The following is a 15,177-nucleotide window of genomic DNA, read 5'->3' as shown; positions in this document are numbered from 1 at the left end:
AACTGGCTTAATGACACACCCCAATTGGTTGCCTTCTCTTCCATATATCACTTCCCCACTCTCCTAATAGTGGTCCCCACATCTCTAAAATAAAATTCTTGTGCTTGAATCCTTATCTCAGGGTCTGCTTTTAGGGAAACTCAAACAAATATGCAAAGTTTCTGGTTTGAGCAACTGAAAAGACATTGATTAATATTTATTTATTAATAAGTTGACATTTATTAAGATGAGGGAGACTGGCGGGTACAGATTCTTGGGGGGAAGATCAGTAGTACATCTTGAACACATTCCTTTTGAGGTACCTGTTAGGTCACCAAGTAGAGAGGTTGAGTAGGCATAGAAATATACAGTCTGGAGTCAGGGGAAAGATTGGTCTAAAAATATACATCTGGGAGTCAACAGCTTCTAGATAATATTTAAAGCCATGAGGCTGAGAGATCACTAAAGGAGTGAGTACAGATGAAGATAAGAGATCATTGTATTGAGTCCTGGGCATGGTAGCATTTAGGTCAAGGAAATGAGGAAGATCCAGCAAAGGAGATGGAGCAGGAGTAGCCAGTGAGGTAGGAGGGATAGAAGAGCGTGTGAAATCTGAGAAACAAAAGGAGGCAAGCATTAGATTAGTCCCTTTTTCTTTTTGTTTGTTTTAGTCTCCCTTGTTTATTTTGGAGGCTTTCCTCAAATATATGGTGATCCTTTTTTGTCCATTCACATCGAAGAGGCAGGTATTAAAAGATGGATTTGAATTCTGTATCCATTTAGAGGGTTTGTCAGATGATGGCTTTTCATAATAGAAGCTCCAACTTTAGGTCATTTCTCTGGGGCTGTTCAGTTTCACCAGAAAAAAAAAATTTCCCTATTTTCATGCCTAGGGAGGGAATAGCCCAGCCACCAGCATAAGGAGACTGTGGGGGATGGGGTGGGAGTGAGCAGAGATGTGTGTGGTCTCATCTTTCAGTACAGAGACTTCCAAGGAATCTCCCTTTTTCTCATAAGACACCTCTTTGGTTCAGTTGTTTCATAGACTAAACCTCCGGTCTACTGCCAGGGAAGAGCAGTCATCTGACAGATGCTGGATTGTAGAGGGACCCTGACGGCTGACTGATCCTTACAGAGATTTTCAGTCAATCCTCTTGTCTTCGGCCCTTTCTTCTCCCTCCATCTTTCTTCCTGGGTTCCTGGGTCTTCTAGTACTTGCACTTAGTTGGAGTTCTGTGGCAGGAAATGGCTTTTCTCTCATTAGCACCACCTCTGCAGATGCTTAGTGTACGGTTTTCTCAGTACTGCTAGTTTTTTCACTTAGCTTTCCATCTTCTCATCCTCTGATGTCTCCTCTGCCACTTTCTTTATCCTTGTGGGTTTATTCTGGTTTTATTCATTTGCTGTCCTATTTGTGGGGCTCCAGGAAGGAAAGAAGATAACCATATGTGTTCAAACCACCATTTTTTCTCCTTAACAACTGTATTTTGAGACCATCAAATGTATAGCAATTTTATAGGTTCTGGGACCAGAATTTCAGGAGAGATGTAAGTTCTTCCCTATAGAAGTTACATTCCTCGGGGTTCTTGGTGCCTCTGGAGTTCCAGAGTATTTGTTGTTTTCTTTTTCCCAGAGGCTGGAACTGGGCCAAAAGTATTTCCAGCTGCCCAACTGTGGAGGCATCTCCTACTTCCCAAGGAGCCAACTAAGGTTGACTCCTCCCTGCTGCCAAGCCCTTTGAGTCCATGAGATCCACACAGTAGGAATACTTGTACAACTGTAGTATGTCCTTAACATGATGGTAGTTATGAAAAGGAATCTCCAAGTTATATGGGGAAACTATTTGGAAACTCTGGGCTCCAAACATTTGTGTGGAGTGGATGGGAGTGATTTAGGCCACAAAATTTAATTTATGTTATTGTCCACACATTCTGGTGTTTCTGGATCTGCCAAAATTGGTGCTAAAACTAATTGAAAACATTTTCATAATGCTTATATATTAACTTATACAATAAATAATTATATATTAACTATATAATCTTCAGCAACCCTGTGAGATAGGTACTACCATTATCTCCAATTTACTGCTAAAAAACCCAAAAAACCAACAAAAAAAAACAAAGCACAAAGGAGTTAAATATAAGCCTAAGGTAAAGGAAATTGAATCCTGGCGTTCTAACTCCAGAACCCATATGTTTAACCACTAAGCTATGTTGCCTCTCTTCTTAGGGCTAGATTGTATTTTGTTTCTTTTAATTCATCAGTTGAAAATTTTAGGATACCAATTCTCAGAAACCAATAAGTGCCTTTTCTATACTGTTTATTCCCTATATTTACCACCTAAACCATATCTTGATAGTACCCTCACTGATCTTAGCTATCTCTTTTAAAATGGGATTTTTCAACCATCTGAATAGTCCTGGACCCTAGAGGTGATATTGCTTCTCCTTAGTTGGAGTCAGTGATGAAACGGATGACTGCAGCCTTTCAGCAAAATGTCTGAGCACTTGAGCACTTGGTCTGGGTGGCAGTACCAACAAGAAGGAAGGGTCATTCACATTTTCATTATGTTTCCCTGGGTGGAGTTTGAGGGTTCATAGTGAAATTCAATTACGATTTCCTTTTTTCTTATTTGGGATGTGAAGGAAAAAGTCTTTTCTTAATCTATTTATGGATGCATCCATTAAAAAAAAAAAAAAATGAGCAGGCGCATTGCAGGCCTTAACTAAGGGTAGTAACAAACCCACCTTGTAACAGCTAGAGGTAGGGCAGCAAGGTGGGGAGAGATATCCTGAAGCACAAAAAATCAAGGGTGAGACTAAATCTCAGGTGATCATTAACTCTATCAGCTAAGCTGTAAAGTAGAAAGAGATTTTCAACAGTTCAGAAAGCTGGCAATCTGTTTTAAAACATAGAGTTTACTAGAGTATTACTAGTGCTCAGCGTCCAAGCCCTGCTGAAATGAAAGTCCTGATCCACCCTTAAAACATTTAAAACCAGTAGTGAACTGAATCTAATTAAGGCTTCAACAAAGCTCAGACCCAGCTCAATTAGATTGACTAATTTCCCCCACACTCATGACCTCACAAATATCTGCATATAATAAAAATTATGAGACATGCAAGGAACCAAGAAGAAAAAAAAAAAAAAAAAAGAAAGAAAGAAAGAAAAAGACTTATGGTTGAGAGAAGAAACAGTACTAGAAGCAGATGAAGTGAGAGCTCAGATTTTAAATGATCAGACAAGGACTTTGAAATAGCTCTGATAAATATGTAAAGGTTCTGGTGAAAAAGGTGGATAAAATGCATGAACAGATGGGGAATTTCAACAAAGAGGTAGAAACTATAAAAGAGAAACAAATGGAAGTGCTAGGAATGAAAAATAAGATATAAGAAATGAAGAATGTATTTCAGTGGGCTTAGCAGACTGAACACAGCAGAGGGAAGAATCAGTATGCTTGAAGACAGGTCAGTATAAATTATTCACACTAAAGTACAAAGAAAAAAAGAGTGAAAATATGAAACAGTGTCCAAGAACTGAGATAATATTAAACAATGTACTAATATGTGTAATTGAAGTCCCAGATGGAGAGGGGAAAGAAAAATCAGCAAAACAATTATTTGGAGAGATAATAGCTGAGATTTTTCTAAAATAGATGAAAGGTAGTATATACAGATATAAGAAGCTTAGCAAAGTCTAAGCAGGATAAAAATATATAAAACCACACCTAGAGATATCATAGTCAAACTACAGAAAACCAAAGATAAAAATAACATTCTAAAAGTAGCCAGAGCGCTGACTGGTTAGCTCAGTTTGTTAGAGCATGATATTATAACACCAAGGTCAAGAGTCCAGATCCCTGTACTGGCCAGTCACCCCCTCAAAAATAAATAAAAGTAGCCAGAGAAAAGAGATATATTACATATGAGAGAGCAATAATACAAAGGATGGATGACTTATCAGAAATGGAAACCAGAAGACAATGGATGACATCTTCAAAGTGCTAGAAGAAAAAAACAAAAATATCCTTCAGAAATGAAGACTAAATAAAAACATTTGCAGGTAGACAAAAACTGAGATAATTTGTTTCAGGGAGACCTGAGTTACTAAAAATGCCAAAAGAAGTTCTAGAAACTGGGGCTGGCCCATGCTCACTTGGGAGAGTGTGGTGCTGATAACACCAAGGCCATGGGTTCGGATCCCTGTATAGGGATGGACGGTTAGCTCACTGGGTGAGTGTGGTGCTGACAACACCAAGTCAAGGGTTAAGATCCCCTTACCGGTCATCTTTTTAAAAAAAAGAAGTTCTAGAAATTGATGGGAAATGATACCAGGTGAAAGTCTAGATCTGCAAAAAGAAATGAAGAGCACCAGAAATGATAAATATCTGTATAAATATAAAAGACCTTTTCAAAAATGATATAAATAAATAAATATATTTTACATATTTATATATGTATATATGTGTGTAATAATGTATTGTGGGATTTATAACATAAATATATAACAAGGATTAAAAGGGCAGGAGGTAGATAAATGAAATCATATTATTGTAAGATTTTTTATGTAATTCATGAAAGAGTACAGTATTATTCGGAGGTAGACTGTATCAAGTTAAAAATGCGTATTATAAGAAATATAGCTAAAAGTCTGTAGAGGAAATATACAGAATATTAAGTCCACTTAAAAGAAGGAAGGAAACGAGAAACAAATAAGACAAAGAACAAATATGAGATGGTAGACTGAAACCCAAGCACGTTAATAATTGCATTAAATGTAAATTAACCAAGCACCCAATAAAACAAGATTTTTTCATACTGGAAACAAAACAAACAAACAAAAAACCAAAAAAAAAAAAAAAAAAAAAAAAAAAACCAAGCAGGAAGAATTTCTTTCTTTCTTTAATTTTTTTAAAAAATTTTATTTTGTCGATATACAATGTGGTTGATTATTGTGGCCCATTACCAAAACCTCCCTCCCTCTTCCCTCTCCTCCCTCCCACCCAACAATGTCCTTTCTGTTTGCTTGTCGTATCAACTCAAGCAGGAAGAATTTCTAAATAAAAGAGCTTTAAGAAAGATATTCGCATTTGTTTGTCCTTTTCTCTCAATACAGACATAAAGATATCTTCTATGAAATGGCAAGACGGGCTGTAATAGCCATACCTTAATTAGCGGTCATGATGTCTAAGTCTCATTTGCTTCCCTTAGAAGGAAAAATTAGAACATTGCTGTGTCAAGCATTACATTTGGTGATTTTCTGAGTATTACTGGTAGTATTGGGGCCTATTGATCAAATACATATCCATGTATTGGGAACTCCTATATCTAACACCCTCCTAAAACTTGGCATTTCTAACAGAGTTGATATCAGTCTTTTAGTAAGATAACAGGGTCATGCATCTGTAAATACATTAAGGAAGCATCCTGGAGCAGTGAAAAGAACATTGGACTTGGAGTCAGAGAGACTAGCTTCGAATCCTTCATAAGCTACTAATTAGCTATGTGATTCTGAATAATAAACCCTTTTCTTTCTCTGGGTCTCAACTTCCAGCTATACAAATGGAAATAATAATAGTACCTATCTTGTAGGTTTCTTGTGTTGGTTAAATAATGTATGTGAAGGACCTAGCCTAGTGCCTGATGTATGGGCTCCTTCTTAAAAATTATAGTCAAATCCGATGTCATAGCATTTGGAAAGCTAGTGGTAACTCAGATGGGGCAAAAGCATTAGTAAAGACAAAAAGAATAGTAAGACTGGAAGCTCCTTGAAGGCAGACAGCATCTTCTTTATTTCTTTATCATTTCTGTACTTTGAATGTAACTAAGTGCTCTGCTTAGCAAACCTTTGTTGATTTGAAATGATCTTGTCATACTAGAGTCAGAGAATTCTAGCAAATCACAATCCAAATGTTGTTTCTAGTATTGGGTGACAGGCAAGTGGGGTTTTTTTTGTTTGTGTTTTTTAAAAGATGACCAGTAAGGGGATCTCAACCCTTGACTTGGTGCTGTCAGCACCACACTCTCCCAAGTGAGCCACAGGCTGGCCCTGTTTTGTTTTGTTTTTTTTAATTACGTATTTTTTATTTTCGGCCACAAAACAAGTCTTAATAGATTTTAAAAGACTAAGATCATAGAAAATACATTCTCTGACCACTATAACAGAAGGACATTTAGAAAATTCACAAATGTGTGAATCAAACAACTCTCCTAAATAAACAATGAGTAAAAAGAAATATCACAGGGAAACTAGAGAGTAATTTGAGATAAAAATCAAAGCACAAAATATTAAAATTTAGAGGCTGCAGGGCTCAGGCAGTGCTTAGAGGAAAATTTATACTTGAAAACACCTATATTAAAATGCTACATTCTTTTTTAAGGTATTAATCTCTTTGTAAATTTCCTCCTTCATATCCTGGATTATTTTTCTTTGTTTCATTGTGTTGTCTAACTGAGTCTTCTCCTGTCTCAGTGAGTTTTCTTAAGATTGTTGCTTGGAATTCCTTTTCAGTCATTTCAAGGATTTCCTGCTCTATAGGGTCTGATATTTGAGAATTAGTGTATTCTTTTGGTGGTGTCATATTTTCTTGGATTTTCTTATTTCTAGTATCTCTACTTTGATATCTGGTCATCTCCTAGAGCAGTTGCTTCTTCTGTTACTCTGTAGTGGGCTTTGAGGAGAGAGAGTCCTCTTCTTTTTCTGGTCTCTGCTAGTGACTCTCCTTGTGTCAATGTAGTTGAGTGTCTGGCAGGCTGCCTACATGGTAGTTATGGTTACTCCTGTGGCACCTGCCACTTCTGTGGCAGCTGTGGCTGTGGTGGTAGTTGTAGTAGGCCACCTGCACGGAAGTGTTTTCAGTGCGCTCCTAGGGATGCTGCCCTCGGCTCCTGCCTTAGGACCCCGGGTGTGCTCTGTTTCTTCCCTGCACCCGAGCAGACCTTTCCAGGTAAGGGGTTAAACCCTAGATTGACTAGTCATTCTGACTCCATTCCATCAGTCCATCTTATGGTTTAATGGTGGTGAAAGGAATTAGTGTTTATTTAGAGCCTATTACATGCTAATCAGTGACTTAGAGGCCTTAATACATATCATCTCATTTAATCATTATCTTTTTTGGGGAAAATTGAATCTGAGAAAAGAGAAGTGAGTTTTCTGCAGTTACGTGGCTGGTAAGTGGCAGGGCCAGCATCTTACCGGGGATCTCTGATGCCAGTGCCTGGGCTTGTTCCATTGCTCCATGCTTCCCTCTGACTCTTGTCTCATCTGGGCTATAGCAATAATCTCCTCACTGGTACTCCTGTGTACATTATTTTCCTTCCCAACCCATTTTCCAGACTGCAGCAAGATCAACTTCATAAAATATGGCATTGTTCACCTTTACTCAACCTCAGTTGCATTTTCTTTGGCAATGTGGGTCCCAATGATTTAGTCTTGCACTTAATGGTGGTAAGAATCAATTTGTTATGTGTCCTGAGGCAAATAATCTCCACTTTCAAACTGACCCAAGACAATTTGTTCATTTATTATGTTATATAAATACATATTTATTAATTATTGAGGTTTATTTCATTATTGCAGGGATGGAGGGCAGATATCAATAGTCTCCAACAGTGAGAGGCGGGCCACGTGCTTCTCCCCCAAACCCTACCACCAAGTGGTATGTTACAATGAAAGCAAGTCTCAGACTGAAATCTGCCACACGCTCAAATATTTATTAACAAACAGGCAAAACTAGTCAGACAACTCGCAAACTCAGTGAGGTCCCAGCACTCAGTCCTTTTATGCACTTTGTCAAGCACCTTGCATGAAAGGTTTACTTTAGGTAAATAAGACAATATTCTGACAGCAGGATTCATCTAATTTTCTAGTCAGAATCAGGTGACAGTCTCCTCCACTAAATAGGGAGAAAAGGACTGAGGAGGTGCTAGTCCATGCCATCACTCTGTGTGGCTGGGCTCACTAGGTTCTTATATCTTGGTAATGCAAGGATAGAAGTCCCTGTCCAATACAATTCTTCTAGCCGAATCATGTATCTTGACATCATCTATTTCACCTATGAATAACATCTAATCATATTTAGTAGCCTTCTACTGCTGATTGGAGATAAAGATAGTTGAAGTTCTTGTAGTAACTGCAACTGGAATGCAGATTATTGCTTGGAATTTTTCAGATACTAATCAACCACTCCTAGAGTGTGTTTCTTATTAGGGTACTTCAAATATTAACTAATGGCCTCCAGGGTTTACACTAAAACTAATTAATACACATGTATATCCAATGTTCTAGACTTAAATATTTTAATATATTAATGTAGTCTAATATATACATATATTATATATGAATATATACATATTATATAAATATGTTTATATATTTTGTATTATGTATAATATTTAAGCGAATTACAGACAATATAATACTTTCTCTGGGGTTCAGTTTGTTTATGTGAGGAGATAGGATAAGCTGATTTCTATAGTTTCTTTCAGAATTGGCATTCCATGGCTCTATAAATGGATTTTAATGCAATTGAAAGTATCTGGGTTAGGATTGTGGAAAAAAGTGCTGATAGTTAGTAGTGGGTCATCAAGCATGAATACCTCTTTTCTAGAACACTCCCATATTTTCTTCAAAGGATTTATTTTCCTAAAAGAGCAGCTTAAATTAAATTCCCCTTAGCCCCCAACTACACCTGTTACCCTCTAGTCCCTTTTTCTTCACAGCATTTATCACTACCTGACATATATTTATTTGTTTTCTTATTGTCTGCCTTCTGCTATAAGAATGCAGTCTCCATAAGAGTAGAAACTGTGCAAAATGGTATCCTCTATACCTGTTTCATGATAGGAGCTCATTTTAATTATCATTGCTGCATAACAAACCATACTAAAATGTTGTAGCTTAAAAAAACAATCATTTGCTCACAATTCTGTAATTTGGCTGGGCTTAAGTTGGTTGATTCTTCTCCTGGCCTACCTTTGATCACTCATATGGTTGCAGTCATCTGGAGGCTCAGCGGAGGTGGATGATCCAAGATGGTCACGTCTGTCAATTAGCTGTTGGCTGAGGTGTCTTGATTCTTGTCCATGTGGCCCATCCAACAGGATAACTTGATTTCTTAGATAGTGGCAGCAACGTTCCAAGATAACAAAAGTGAAAGCTGCAAATCTCCTTAAGACTTAGCCTCAGAAGCTATACAGTGTTACTTTCACTACATTCTGTTGATTAATGCAAGTAACAGGGACAGCCCAGATTTAACAGATGGAGAGTTAGGTGGGAGGTGCAGCAAAATCACACTGAGAAAGGGAGAGGACACGGAGAGCCATGACTACTCTAACAATCTACCACAATGCTCAATAATGGTTTGCGAAGTGAATGAGTAACTGCATGTATTACATCAAGTCTAAAGTTCTATGCTTCATATTCAAGATCTGCTATGATCCCACTTCCAGAGCATAGATCTCATATCTTTCCCATAACACTCATCATAATCTACTCTGTAATTTATTTGTTTGTGTGTATATTTTATCCTCAAAGAAAGTAACTTGTCTTGTGCTTTCTATATATCCCAAGTGTTTAGCAGATATTGAGACTCCAAATAGACACTCTGTAGATGCTTATTGAGTTAGATTTAATTCAACAACCTTTACATCTTATTTCCTACCTTCCTTTCATCATTATCACCTACCAATTCCCTTAAAATCTTAACATCCTGCCTGTCCCCATGCCTTTACTCATTCTATTTTCCCTACCTAAAATACTATCCCCCTTCCTCTTTGCCTATTTCAATGTTTCTTACTGACATTTACCAACCTTGGCCTCATCTACTAAATGCCAATAGAGTCTAGGTCACTATGACAACCATGATAAATCCCCTGGTTGAAAACCACTGGTAAAACCATCCTTTGGGCCTATAGTAGGCCCAATATTATTTTATCTGTCTAGTACCACCTCCTGTCTCAGGAAGTGTTCCTTCCCCCACTCCAACTACATTGTGTTTTGAGAAGTTACTATATTCCTATAAGACTCTGTTCTTCTAGGTACAGTTGAATTATCTGGCATGTCTGAAGGGGGTTAGGCATTAACTAATCCATAAGCAGGTGCTAAAAGTTAATAGAAAGTAGGAACAAGACCAGATTGCCTTTGTCCTTATATGGTAGAATTTTTTCCCCCAAATGTACATACATGAATAGAGTCTCCCTAGAATGGCTGAGGCATATGTGACTGAAGTATAATTGATCAAGTGCTGGGGATGCAAATGTCTAAATATACACTACGTGCACCACCAAGGCATGAAGTTTCTATAGGGCTTTAGGGGAGGGTTGGGTCACAAAAACCCTTGGGTTTTTGTAAAAACTGAAGTAAAAAGCCTGAGGAAAAAAATTGAACATGGCAGGGAGAAGAATTTCTCTTATACATTTTTCCTTGATAGGTAGCCAGGAAGGAAAGGGAAAATGAAGAGAAAATATGTGAATGGAATGCAAAAAGCTGCTGAGTTAAGGTTTGGGGTGCTGTGAGGATAACAATTTGGAAATGGAAAGGAGAGGTGGGCCTGGGCCTGGGGTCCACCTCTTTAGTCACCAGAAAAGCTAAAAGAAAGAGTTCCAATTTGGACAAATGTACATTTTGTCCAAATTGAGCTAGAAAGGGGAAACCTTTTATTCTACATATTAATTTGGGCCAAGCTAAAGTGAGCTTATATTTGGAATTAGTGACCTGTATTTTGGTGAACGGAATCAGAATCCATTACTCACCAGTCTAAAAATGCGGGAGTCACTAGAGTCACATTGACTCCACTGTCCCTCGCCCCTCAAGGTTAATCATCAACAAACCCTGTCAATTTTGCCTCTTTTTTTCCAATCCATCTCCTCGTCTCCATTGTTACTACCATTGACCTAGTTTAGGTTCCCATAATCTTCCACTTAGACAACTGGTCTTCCTGCCTCCAGTCTAATCCCCTTCCAATCCATGCTTCATATGCTGCTAGTATAATCTTTCTCAAGCATGTATCTGACCATATCATTCCTCCTCTTCTTTTTTTTTTTTTTTTTTTGGCGGCTGGCTGGTAGAGGGATCCGAATCTGTGACCTCGGTGTTATAAGGCTCCAACCAACTTTGCTAACCAGCCAGCCCTCATGATTCTTAACAAGCCCCTCCATCCCCCCACTCTCCAGCTGCCCAGTTCACACTGTCTAAAAATTAAACTCTAAGCATAGCATTCCAGACCTTTTGTTCCCTGTTTAAATTTCAGCCTTCTTTCGGGCTGCCCCCCCCCACCCCCACCAAACACTCTGCTGTATTCATATTGACCTACTTTCAGTTCCAAACACAACATGATTTATCAAGCCCCTACACATACCTGGAATGCCTTCTCCTCCCAGTGCCAGCCCGGAGAACTCCAATTCATCTTTGAAATTCAGTTCATGAGTCATCTCCCCCAGACTTACCCCAGCCACGTTCAGTTGCCCCTCCCTCAAGTACCCAACAGCTACTTGTACAAACTTCCATATTTCACACGCTTTTTTGCTTGCCTGTCTCCAATTGGCAGTGGGAAGCTCTCTGAGAAGAAGACTGTATTTTATTTGTCTTTATATTCTTCGTGTCTAGCATAGGCTTAATATACCCGCTCAAAGTTTGTTGAATGACTGGATGAATATTTTATAGGTACTTTTGGTTTGCCCAAATTTATGGTAAAGAAGCTTTTGCACACAGAATAGCTGATGATTTGTGTGCTGTTATACATGGGGAAAGGTGCTGGTATTTTTTGTTTCTGCTTTTTAGGCCATAGTATTTCAACCACTGTTTCAATAATTATTAAGCATCGCCTATGTTTCAGGTCCTGTGCCATTTTAAATGTTAGAGCTACTATGCTAAGCAAGAAAAATATTTCTGTTCTTCAAGCCAGCATCTCTCTAAGAGAAGCTTTATAACTATATGAAATTACAGTATGAAATTATTTTTGAAATCAGATGCTGGGAGGTGCAGCTATTTCGGCCCACCAAAGGAAAGTTTAAATACCTCTTTGAATAATCTTAAAGTGACACCCCAGACCCCCATGGTTTTAGGAAAGAGTGGCTACAGGCAATAGGTGGGATGACATGACCAGAATGTGCCACATGGTGGCAGTGCTTTTCCAGAGATGAAGATAATTTAAAGGCCCTGGACTTCAGAAAAGCAAGTTCTCAAACTTAATTCCAGAGGAAAAGTAGTCCTAAAAATGTAACATAGTACACTTTCTCAATTTGCGGAAAAAACGTAAAAGATATTGTTTAGTCAACTATCTCTTTCCAAACTTTCTTAAGCTTTTGATATCTGCTTTTGCTTGTCTGCCAAAGAGTAAATATAAATAGAACACTTTGTAATGAGCTGAGCTTGTTAAATTCCATGGCTTATTTTTTTATGGACATGTAATTTCAGAATTGCTTTTTAAATGTTGATTGTATGTAATATCCTTTTTTTTTTCTTGGCAGCTTGCTGGTACAGGGATCAAATCCTGAACCCTGGTGTTATCAGCACCATGCTCTAACCAACTGAAGTAACTGGCTACCCCTTTGTGTAATTTAATGATATACCCTACTAGTGAAAATATTTCCTAATTTATGTGACCAGATTAAGAGTGTCAGTACTACCAAGTATTTCCTGTGGAGTATACCTCCCGGTGTCCTAGCAATTAAACCCATTTGTGAATAATGATCTGATCCAATGTTTTCTAGTTACAAATAAGGAAAACAAGGCTCTGAGAAACTAAATGACTTACCTAAGTTACAAAGTCATCTATGGGACTAACCCTGTAAAGTGAACATTCCAGATGTTTCCATTGTTGCCATCTATTGACTTCATAAACAAGGCTTGTTGGATGACTAAACTTGAGGGGCAAGGGACAGAGGAATCAAGGGTGACTTCCAGGTTTCTGGGGTGTTGAGTGATGGATTATGGTGCCATTCACCAAAATTGAGAATACAGGCTGCTAATTCCAAATACAGACTCACTTTAGCTTGGCACAGGTTAATGTGTAGAATAAAGGTTTTCCTGAGGATGGCTGGAATGAGGAGCTGTTGTTTAATGGGTACAGAGTTTCAGTTTTGCAAGATGAAAAGAGTTCTGGAGATTGGTTGCACAGCAATGTGAATGTATTTAACACTACTGAACTGCACAGAGTACTTTAAAATGGTTAAGATGGAAAATTTTATGTTATGTATATTTTACCCCAATAAAAAAAATGAATAAAATGTTTCCCTTTCCTAACTCACCCCTGTCCACCCATTGTCCAAATTCAAGTTCTCTCTCATAGCTTCTGTAGAAGTGAAGTGGTGCTCCCCAAAGAGATCTGAAAGTACTAATATAAGGAGTATAATTTCATTTATTCACTTTCAGAGGGAGTTCAAGAAGAATAATATGGCCAAGTGAATAAATTAATTATTTCAACAAATGTTTATCAGTTTCTCTACCATGAATCAGGGATGTTCTAAGCTCTTGGTTCTCAAAGTTGGTCTCCAGATCAGCAGCACTAACGTCACCTGGGAACTTGTTAGAAATACACATTTTGGACCCTATTCAGACATACTGAATCAGACACTCTGGGGGTGGGACCCAGCAATTTGTGTTTTTATCAGCCTTACAGATCATTCTGATGCATGATCAAGTTTGAGAATGACTATTCTAGATAGTGAGAATATAGAGATAAAGAAAACAAAGTATCTATGCTTTTGGAGAGACAATAGATGAATATATATAAATAAAATTTCAGGCAGAGGTAAGTGTTATCAGGAAACCAAAACAGGGAAAGGAGGGAGAATGTGGAGGATGCTCAGGCAAGGTCACTCTGAGGTGTATGACTTTCGAAGTCACATAGAGGAGGGTGTGAAAATTGGCTCCATCAGTTACTAACCTTTTAAAAGTTTGGTTTCCTCATCTGCTAAAAAGGAGATAATATCACTTACCTTACAAGCTTACTCTGAAAATTAAATAAGATAATGCTTGTAAAATTCTTGCAACTGTTTCTGTCACAGAGCAAGCCCCAATAAACGTTAGCCCTACAAATATGAGGGGGGGGGAGTGCTATAGATATATATTTTGGAACCATCAATGTAGAAATTAATAGTAAAGTGGATGAAAAGGTAGGTGGATAGACTGAGACAAGAAAGGAGAAGAGGATGAGTGTTGGGCTCTTGGTGGGGGCAGAAGTGGGTTGACAGATAGTGAGTAGGTGAAGAAATGAAGATGAGGAAAAGGAACTTTTACCTAAACCCAGCTAAAGCTGGGAACTTAGAAGAGGAGGCCAGTGGAAAGGGTGAACAACCATCCTGGTATGCCTATGAGGAGGTTCTCGGGATGGAGGACTTTCAGTGCTAAAACCGGGTAAGTTCCTGGGCAAACTGAGCCTAGTTTGTCACCCTCCCAGTGGATATGATTATGGGGAGATGAAGTGGAACAGTAAATACTCTGATCTTTCTTTCCTGGTGCCCTCTGATCTCCTCCTTACAGTAACCTAATAAGGTGCCTGACAGTGGCCTGACCCAGCCAGAAGCCAGAGGACAAGGGAGCTGGGGTAATATAGTCAGGAGAGGTCAGCCTTGCCTGTACACAGACCAGGCTAAAGAAAGGACAACGGACCTGGACAGGCGAAAAAATAATAGCCAGCACAGTGGCAAAACTGGGATTAGAATCGTCTAGGATAAGTCTGACTCCAGAGTTTTTATTCCTTTCCCAGCCTTGTCCAAAGATAGAAAGCCCTCTAGGAGTGGGATGGGTGCTTTCTGCATTCTCAAATTAGCCCTAAATAAAATTATAAAGAGCATAGAGTATCTGAGCAGCCCACAAAACGTTTTTTTATATTCTATAATCAGTGCCATGTACAAGAAGAGGCAGACAGAATCTAGCTGCTCCAGGTTGAAGTTAGTGGAGAAAATTCCTACGGGGGACCAGACTCCCTTTGAAAAGGATCAGGTACAGGACATCCTCCCCACCGCCGGGTACCAGGGAACCTTCTTCCAGCTCACTTCCCCCCACCCCCCAGTGGGTTCGCTCCTCAAATTGCACTTGATGCGAGCCGTCTAGCTATGGCAAGAGTCAAAGATCACCACTCGCACGGTACCTTCTTGCAAGGCCAGACGGCCGGATCGCCCCGCATCCAGGACATCTCTAGCTTTGCCCAGGCTCAGCTGACAACAGCAGCAGCGACTCGCCAACCCAAGGCCGATT

Source organism: Cynocephalus volans, chromosome 8, assembly GCF_027409185.1.
Source record: "Cynocephalus volans isolate mCynVol1 chromosome 8, mCynVol1.pri, whole genome shotgun sequence".
In the NCBI taxonomy this organism is placed as follows: Eukaryota; Metazoa; Chordata; class Mammalia; order Dermoptera; family Cynocephalidae; genus Cynocephalus; species Cynocephalus volans.
The sequence above is the reverse complement of the archived record's forward strand: the minus strand, read 5'-3'. Positions refer to the sequence as shown.